Genomic DNA, 10408 nt, shown 5'->3' on the forward strand with positions numbered 1-10408 from the left:
CCTGAGCCGAAGGCAGTCGCCCAACCAACTGAGCCACCCAGGTGCCCCATGGTTAATGCTTTTGATATTCTGGTTAAGATATTCTTATTCAAAGCTGTATTGATTTATCTTTCCTTTTTATCTATTTATTTATTTATTTATTTTATTATGTTATGTTAATCACCATACATTACATCATTAGTTTTTGATGTAGTGTTCCATGATTCATTGTTTGCGTATAACATCCAGTGCTCCATTCAATACGTGCCCTCTTTAATACCCATCACCAGGCTAACCCATCCCCCCACCCCCCTCCCCTCTAGAACTCTCAGTTTGTTTCTCAGAGTCCATAGTCTCTTATGGTTTGTCTCCCTCTCCTATTCCCCCCCTTCATTTTTCCCTTCCTACTATCTTCTCTTTTTTTTTTTTTTTAACATGTAATGTATTATTTGTTTCAGAGTTACCTTTCCTTTTTAGATCTGCAGTCTACCTGGATTTTGTTTGGTGTGAGGGAGGGAAAATTTTTTATTTTTTTCCATATGAATATTCAGTTGTATATTAGCCCAATATCATTTATCAAAAATACTGCCTTATTACCACTACTGTATAGAACTATCTTTGTCATGAATAAAACATACATGCATGGGGGAAAAGATCCAAGCAAATTAAATTTAAAAACAATTCCATTTACAATATCATCAAAAACCTGAAATAATTCCTGGTTGAATTTAACAAAATCATAACAATGCTGAGAGAAATTAAAGAAGGTCTAAATAAATGAAGAGATACATCATGTTTCTGAGTTGAAGGCTCTTAATAGATGTCAGTTCTTCTCAATTTGATCTCTAGATTCAACATGGTCCCTATCCAAAATCACAGCAGGTTTTTTAATAGAAATTGAGAAGATGATTCCAAGATTTGTATGGAAATATCAAGAACCTAGGAAAGCAAAAATAATCTTAGGAAGAAAAACAAAGGGGGACGACTTGCACTAAACAATTTCAAGGCTTAATAAAAAGCTACATACTATAGGGGCGCCTGGGTGGCTCAGTTGGTTAAGCGACTGCCTTCGGCTCAGGTCATGATCCTGGAGTCCCAGGATTGAGTCCCGCATCGGGCTCCCTGCTCAGTGGGGGGTTGGCTTCTCCCTCTGACCCTCTTCCCTCTTGTGCTCTCTCTCTCTCAAATAAATAGATAAAATCTTTAAAAAAAAAAAAAGCTACATACTATAAAGCTACACCCGGGTATGGTAATGTGCTAAGGATAAGTAGATCAGTGAAACATGACAGAGAGTCCAGAAATAGAGCCACACACAGGCAGTCACTTAATTCTTTACACACATGCCAGTCACTTAATTCTTTACAAAGACCAATAGAATGGTCTATTCCACAAATGATGCTAGAGCAACTAGATGTCTAAATGTATGAAGTAAACCTTGATCCTATCTCACATGTTTCCCCAAAATTAAGTTAAAATGGATTTTAGACCTAAAATGTATAAAGCTTCTAGCAAAAAATAAGTCTTAATGACTTTGCAGTAAGTAAACTTTCTTGGATACAAAAACAACACAACAAAACAAAGGAAACCCCACTAATCATTAGGGAAAATTAAAAAAAAATTTTTTTAAACAACTAATCATGAGGGCTTTATCAAAATGCTTAAATTATGTTCTTCAAAATTATATTAAGAAAATGAAAGGGCAAGCCACAGAGTAGGGGAAAATATTTGCAACAGCTGTAACAATGGTAATAAGAAGACAAACAACACAATTAAAAGTGGCCAAAATACCTGAACAGGCACATCATAAAAGAAGATCTGCAAATGACCAGTGATCCTCAACATCATTAGGTGTCAGGGAAATGAAAATTAAAAGTACAGTAAGATACCACTTAATACCCACCAGGAGAGTGTCTGAAATTAAAAAAACAATTTGTAATAGCCAAGTATTGCAGAGGTTGCAAAACAACTGGAATCCTCATACATTGCTGATGAGAGCACGACATGGTACAACCACTTCAAAAAACTATTTAGCAGTTTCCTATAAAGCTAAATATACACTCACCATATGACCCAGAAATTCTTCTCCAGATATTTATCCAAAAAAAACCAAAGATGTACATCCACAAATGACTTGTACCAAATGTTCATAGTAGTTGTATTCATAATAGCCCAAACTAGAAACAATCCAAACGTCCATCAACAAGTCAAAGGATAAACAAATTGCTGTATATTTACACAATGGAATGGTATCCAGAATTAACAAAGAACAAACTATGATAAACACAGAAACATGGTTAACCCTACAAGACATTCCACTGAGAAAAGGAAGCAAGAAACAAGAGTACATACATATGATACCATTTATATGAAGTTCAAGAATAATAGTTCATAAGAAAAGTTACCTCAAGATTAAAAAAAGAGTTCAAGCTATACACTTAAGATTTGTGGATTTAAATGTAGGTATACACAACTAATGAATCATCGAACACTACATCAAAAACTAATCATGTACTATATGCTGCCTAACTGAACATAATAAAAAAAAATAAGCAGAAAAAAATAAATGTGCCTCAATTATGTACTATAAAATAATTTTTAAACCACCATGCTGTTATGTCTTTGATGATTTATCTGTCCCCGTTCCATTAACAAGGTTATGCCCTTAGGTAGCCCTATAATTTTCCAAGTTTTACACTTTCTGAAGTCCATTCAGTGGTGAGATTCCCTATATTCTCCCTCACTTGACAGAAATTAGAAATGCCAAGACCAAGGAAATATTTGCAAATGTCTTATCAGATAAAGAGCTAGTACCCAAAATCAATAAAGAATTTATCAAACTCAACACCCAAAAAACAAAAAAATCCAGTCAAGAAATGGGCAGAAGACATGAACAGATATTTCTCCAAAGAAGACATACAGATGGCCAACGGACATGAAAAAAGGCTCAACAGCTCTTGGCATCAGGGAAATACAAATTAAAACCACAATGAGATACCACCTTACACCTGTCAGAATGGCTAAAATGAACAACTCAGGAAATGACAGATGTTGGCAAGGATGCGGAGAAAGGGGAACCCTCTTACACTGTTGGTGGGAATGCAAACTGGTGCAGCCACTCTGGAAAACAGTATGGAGGTTCCTCAAAAAGTTAAAAATAGCACTACCCTATGACCCAGCAATTGCACTACTAGGTATTTATCCAAAGGATACAAACACAGTGATTCAAAAGGGCATATGCACCCCAATGTCCATAGCAGCAATGTCCACGATAGCCAAAATATGGAAAGAGCCCAGATGTCCATCAACTGATGAATGGTTAAAGAAGAGGTGGTATGTATATACAATGGAATATTACTCAGCCATCAAAAAGAATGAAATCTTGACATTTGCAATGACATGGGTGGAACTAGAGGGTATTATGCTGAGCGAAATAAGTCAGAGAAAGACAAATACCATATGATTTCACTCATATGTGGAATTTAAGAAACAAAACAGCTGAACATAGGGGAAGGGAAGGAAAAATAAGATGAAAATAGAAAGGGAGGCAAATCATAAGAGACTCTTAACTCTAGAAAACAAACTGAGGGTTGCTGGAGGGGAGGGTGTGGGGAATGGGGTACCTGGGTAACAGTCATTAAGGAGGGCATGTGATGTGATGAGCACTGGGTGTTGTATGCAACTGATGAATCACTAAATTCTACCTCTGAGGGGCCCCTGGATAGTTCAGTTGATTAAGCGGATGCCTTCAGCTCGGGTCATGATCTCAGGCTCCTGGGATCGAGCCCTGCATGGGGCTCCCTGCTCAGCGGGAAGTCAGCTTCTCACTCTTCCTCTGCCCCTCCTCCTTGCTTGTGCACGCTCTCTCTCTCAAATAAATAAATAAAATATTTTTTAAAAAACACTACCTCTGAAACTAATAATGCAACATATGTTAATTAAATTGAATTTCAATAAAAAAATATTGAATTAAGAAAAAAAGTGCCCAGACCAGCTAATGTGTAAGACACAGCTGCCATTTTGAATGTCAGCTACCAACTCAGCTGTATTTATAAAGCAAGATATGTAAAAATATCTCATTGGAGACATTTAGTTGGGGGAACTTGTGTTTATATCTTTCCAGATCAGCAGAGAACTCACCTCTGATTTTTGTCTGGCTACATGATAAGGATGTTCAAACTCAGACCATGAGGAGAATGCCATCCAACAGTGACGATGCAGGGTTCCAGAGGGATGTGCAGAACCAGGCCCTTAAATAAACCCATGGGTGATGTGCCCGACGGCCACTGAGCTTCTCAAGGGCTTATGGAATTATTTAAGATTTGGAAGAAAGAATGTATTGTCCAAAATGTTAGAATAAAATGATAAAATTATAAATGTGTAATTAAATGTTTACACAATGTAATATGTTAACTAGTCAAGCAAAACCCACTTCAACATATATGTAAATTATATTAAATGTGGTATATGGATGCACTTTAATATGTTGGTATGATGTAGGATGAATTAGCCAAAATAGATTTGCCTTAATAGCACAAAGGCCAGGAAAATATTGCCTTGATTATGTGACATATTGTAACTTTTCTGTTAAGTCTGATAACCCCCACTTCATCTTTGTGCACAAACAGAAGACTGTGACTGCTTCTTTCATTTCTGGAACCACAAAAGAAGTCAGTCTACATGGTTCTGGGGACCAGGAGCCCAAGCTCTTGAAGACAAATCCCTAAATGACCAATGGACAAGAACCAGGCATCTGGCATTTGTTGGAACCACTTCATGAGACCCCTCAGCCTCGTATTCTGCTGCCCTTCATGCCATCTCAAGATCTGTGAGGGCGGGCGCCTGGTTGGCTCAGTTGGTTAAGCGACTGCCTTCGGCTCAGGTCATGATCCTGGAGTTCCTGGATCGAGTCCCGCATCGGGCTCCCTGCTCGGCTGGGAGTCTGCTTCTCCCTCTGGCCCTCCCCCTTCTCATGTGCTCTCTCTCATTCTCTCTGTCTCAAATAAATAAATAAAATCTTTAAAAAAAAAAAAAAAGATCTGTGAGGGCAACTGATCCGGTGCCTTGGGCCACATTATCTGGGATAAAAGCAGCTATCCTCCAGCTACTTCCCTCAACCCAGCATCCCGGATCCTGGCAAATCCCCAAAGCCTAAGTCATTTGAATGTGTGCTGACCACATTTTTTGTTACCTCTGACCTTCAGAATGGAAAGAATATGGGCTTAGGAGTCACCCAGGCCTATGCCTTAGTCATCAATTATCAGGTTGGACACAGCCCTTGGCTCTGCCATTTACAGGCTCTATGACCTCACAGTAATCGCCTCTCTGAACCCCACCATCTCATCTGGAAATGCAAGAAAGAAGCCCAGTTTCCAGAGCTGCTTTCATGATAGTTAATAAGATATTGTGTGTGATGGCATTAGCACAAGGCCTGGCATGCAGCGAACGCTCAAAACACCGTCAGACAGAAAGCAGAGTAGTGGTGATCAGGGGCTAAGGGGCGTAGGGAAAGGGGAGGAATGGCTTAATGGGTGCAGGGTTCCCTTTTGGGATCATGAAAATGTCCTGGAACTAGATATTGGTGAAGGCGTATGACATTGTGAAGGCATTAAATGCCTCTCCATCGTACACTTCAAAATGTCTAAAGTGGGGGCGCCTGGGTGGCTCAGTCGGTTAAGCATCTGACTCTTGATCTCAACTCAGGTCTTGCTCTCAGCTCAGGTTTTGATCACAGCTCAGGTCTTGATCTCAGGGTCGTGAGTTCAAGCCCCATGTTGGGCTCCACACTGGGTGTGAAGCCTACTTAAAAAAATAAAATAAAACTTCTAAAGTGGTCAACCTTATGTTACGTAGACCCCCTTCCTCACCCCATAGGGTGAGTGAGAAGGAAGAAGAAACTAGGATCTGTCTTGAGTCCCTCCCATGGAGGCAAGAACTGAGAACAAGACCAGAGCAGGCACTTGAGTATCCAGTGGTGGGGGAAGGGCAGAGCTCAGGATTGGAGCTGCACAACTGTGGCTGGAAGGGAGGGGTGGGGGCAGTCAGCAGTGATGGGGAGATAAATGGGCACAGCTCTTCAGACTTCACGGAACCGGTTTTCAGTGATCATCATCATGCTGTACAAAGTGCAAGTCATAGATCCAAAAAGAGATAACAAGCCTGGAAAAAGTGAGTTATGGGGAAAAGAGAGGAAACGCCCATCTAAAGAGGAAGAGAATGACCAAGAGCCCACATGATGTGGTGCAGAGGTCTCCATCTGAGGCTTATGAACAGAATCATCTGGAAGTGTATTAACATCACCAGTGCCCACCACATCACTGCACCCTACACCCTCTATTCCCTCATCTCCACTGTGATTCTGGTTCTAGAGGTCTTGATGGGTCACATGGTGGAAAGGCCACACATCAGAACCTCACTGCTGCCTCCCACCCCTTTGCAGCTGTAGGAGTGTGGACAAGTCACCTTATTTGTCTGCGTCTCGGTGTCCTCCTTTGTGAAACAGGAAAACGTACTCGTGGGGCTAATAGTTAATGAAGTGGACAGGAAAAGTACATGCCACAGAGCAGGCTCTTAATTAATTTATATTTCCTTTCCCCTTCTCTATTGGGGCATATCACACTAGTGAATCTATTTTCTCTTTCCATCAAGCTGTAAAGCAGAAGACACAGCAGGGGATTTTGAATAGAGAACAAGAACCATTTCCCATAATAAATGTGATAAAAGATGACATTTTAAATAGACATTTCGTTATAAGTTAAAATCTGCCACCGAGGCAGCTTTATTCATACTAGTCAAAAAATGCAAACAACCCCAGTGTCCATCAACAGTAGACTAGATAAATCCTTTGTGGTACACATTATTTCAAAGCAATTTAAAAAATATCAAACTGCTTATAGACACAACAACATGGATGTCAACAGAAATTTTGAGCAAAAGAAGCCAGACACACACAAGAATACATACTTGTATGACTCTATTCAAATGAAATTTAGAAGCAGATGAAACTAACCAGTGGGGATGGAAGTCAGAAGAGTGGTTACATTTTGTAGGTTTTAGACCAGGAAAGGGCACAAAAGAGGCTATAGTGCTGCAAATGTTCTGTGTCTTGGATTTTTGGTGGTTGCTTGAGTTTATGTAAAAAATTCATTGAGGTATGCACTTAAGATTAGCACACTTTGTTGTATGTATGTTATACACCCAGGTGACAGGGGCGGGGGGGTGGGGCAGGAGAGAACCCACCACAGAAGTCCACAAGAATGTATTGCCACGTTGTCCTAAAACCCAAAATACCAAGCCCGAAGTTGTGCTTTGGGGGTTCAAAAGTGGGTTCAAAAGTCCTTTTGACCAAAAGTAGAAAGATTGAGAGAGGGGAAAAAAAAATTTTTTTTTTGACCCAACCTGGGAGGAAACCAACTCTGAATGAAACACGAATAACAACTAAAATCAAGATCATGAGGCAAGCGTTTTATTGGAGTTCCCTCAAGAGTGCTCTAGAAAAGTGTCACTGAAGTTTTAATATTCTTTACTGTCATTCACACAAAGCTATTTTAAAGTCCATTATTTTTAAAGATTTTATTTATTTATTTGAGAGAGAGAATGAGATGGGGGAGGGTCAGAGGGAGAAGCAGACTCCCTGCTGAGCAGGGAGCCCGATGCGGGACTCGATCCTGGGACTCCAGGATCATGACCTAAGCCGAAGGCAGTCGCTTAACCAACTGAGCCACCCAGGAGCCCCTTGAAGTCCATTTTTATAGGAAAAGCATGCTTAAGCAGGAAAGTCGGTCATAGGCATGTCTGACATTTTTGACACTTTCTACTCAAACGTTATTAGAAAAAGTGGGCTATGTGTACTCGACTGTCTTTGCACCTCTACTGTTCTGTATTTCTGAAATTTCACTTCTTACGTTCTTTGCTTGCAATTACTTTGAGCTGCTGCAGGATCAACAATGGTGCCATTGTGATGCTCTTTGCGGTGTTCCAAGGCTAGGGCCCACAGAGGCAAAACGGACCCAGGAATACTCTGATCCACTGAGGTGACCTTCCCTGTCCCTCAGTCCCTTTGAACATCCTTCTTATGTATGAATTTCCCGCATTATGGGTTCCTCCCCCAAAGGGTGCAAGCCAGAAAACTCCGTCCCTCCCGCCTCTCTTGGAGCTAGAGCGCAGGCATGGGGCTAGGCTCCACTAATCGGACATGAACTAAAAATGACTTTAATTCTAAGTAGAGAAAAGCGGGGAAGCAGGCACCATGCAGAATGAACCCACTTTCTGGCAGGGGTGGCCGGAGAAACCGCCAGGTCTCATTTTGGCAGCAGGGGTGCCATCTGATATGTGGCAGGAGCGGAGGCCTCTTTACTGGACCAGGGGCTGCTGTTTCTGGCCACAAAGCCTCTGAGCTTAATTCTCTGGTCCTGGCAATGGTTCCATGAGCTGCGCAGTGTCCCTAATAAATTCCTTCCTGCTTAAACGGGCTGGAGGGAGTTCTGTTGTTTGCACTGAGAGCCCTGAGCATCACCCACTGTGTCAGTCAGGGTTCTCTAGAGAAACAGAACCAATAGGAGGTGATAGAGAGATAGATAGATGATGATAGATAGATAGATGATAGATCGATCGATAGATGATAGATTGATAGATCGATAGATGATAGATCAATAGATGATAGATGATAGATCGATAGATGATTGATAGATGATTGATAGATCAATAGATGATAGATAGATGCTAGATGATAGATCGATAGATATAGATAGATGATAGATTGATAGATGATAAATAGATGATAGATAGATGAACGGCTCCATTTTTAGGAACTGGCTCATACTTCATCAGGCTGACAAATCTAAAACCCATATGGCAGGCTGGAAACTCAAGCAGGAGTTGAGGCTGTAGTCTCGAGGCAGAATTTCCTCTTCTCTTGGAGAATCTCAGTTTTTACTCTTAAGTCCTCTCCACTAATTAGATGAGGCCCAGCCATGTTATCAGGGTAATCTTTGCTTAAAGTCAACAGGTTATAGATGTTCACCATGTCTGCCAAATACCTTTACAGCCATACCTAGATTCGTGTTTGATTAAATTACCGAGTACGGTAGCCCAGCCAAGTTGACACATAAAACTGACTGTCATACCTGCCAGATCAAGATTCCAGGAATGAGCAATCATTTTATGAGCAGTCAGAGCCTTTACTCTGAAGAAGCCTTCTTGGTGCATTGGACATAAGTTTCTGTGTGAAAAAAAAATTTCATATACAGTTGTCCATACAAAACAAAATCCACCTCAGCTAGGCACAGCATTCAAGAGAAGATGATCCTTGGAATCCATCCCATTGTCCCATCCCCACAACCCTCCACCTGGCTCCAATTGCTGTTGCCTCTCAGCTGGACCACGGCCACAGCCTCCTCACCATTCTGCCAACCTTCAGTCCTTCTTGCTCTATCCTGTTGTCCACCAGCCCCCCCCCACCAGTGCTCTTTCTTAAAACACTAGCCTAATTGTGTCTCCCTTGATTAAAATTCCTTCCAGATCATCATAGTTCTCTGTCATCTCAGGCCAACAGCCATTAAGACACCAACTCTGACCAACTTAAGTGAAAGAGGAATTCATGGAGCAGCCCCAAGGAAGGAAGGAAAAGCTGAGGTCTTGAGAAGGGCAGGAACCCAGGCTTCCCCAGTGACCTTAGAAATAGGAACTAAGGGACAATCTTTTCAGAGACCAGCTGTGGGGATGAATCAGTCGGTCATTTCAATCTCCATGCAACTCCACTCAGCGGCCAGTTTAAAAGGAGAGGGTGTCTGATTGGCCAGGATTGATTCAGAGACCCACCCCTTGGCCATGATAGGGCCCCTGATGGAACCACCAAGAGTGGAATTAATGACAAGGGGTGGATTCTCAGGCCAAGTCGGGGTATTAGCAAAGAGGGGAAATCGATACCAGGTAAGCAAGGACAAGACAGGTGCTCTGTGCCCACTCTCAGCAGCCGAAGGATCCCTGATCAGCAGAGCAATTGGGGAGCTGAGAAAGATTGCATTCTCTGCATTCAACAGGGCCAGGAAGGAATGGCAGAAGCAGTCCCCAGCCAACTAAGGAGAAACAAGGGCTTTCTGGACTGTAAGACAGGAACCCCAGCCCCAGGGACCCTCAGCCTGGACCCCATTTTCCCTCATTGTTTCTGGGCCATTATTCTTCTTAAGGAAATCTAAGCCCCAAGTGGGGAGCATGAAGGAACTTTCCCAACCTCTTACCTTTCCCCTCTGACCTCCTTGGCTGGCTATGGGGGGCAGGGATGGGCTAGGGGTGGCCTATGTGGCTGGGATAGGGTCTCAGGTCTCAGGAGCCAAACAGGAGGAGGGCAGAGTAGTATGGGTTAGAAGGGAAAGCACACTCACACTGCCTTTGTCTTATTTCATTGTTGTCTTGTTTCCTGTCTGCTCTACCC

Source organism: Mirounga leonina, unplaced genomic scaffold (genome assembly GCF_011800145.1).
Source record: "Mirounga leonina isolate KUSES-001 unplaced genomic scaffold, KU_Mleo_1.0 Mir_170, whole genome shotgun sequence".
In the NCBI taxonomy this organism is placed as follows: domain Eukaryota; kingdom Metazoa; phylum Chordata; class Mammalia; order Carnivora; family Phocidae; genus Mirounga; species Mirounga leonina.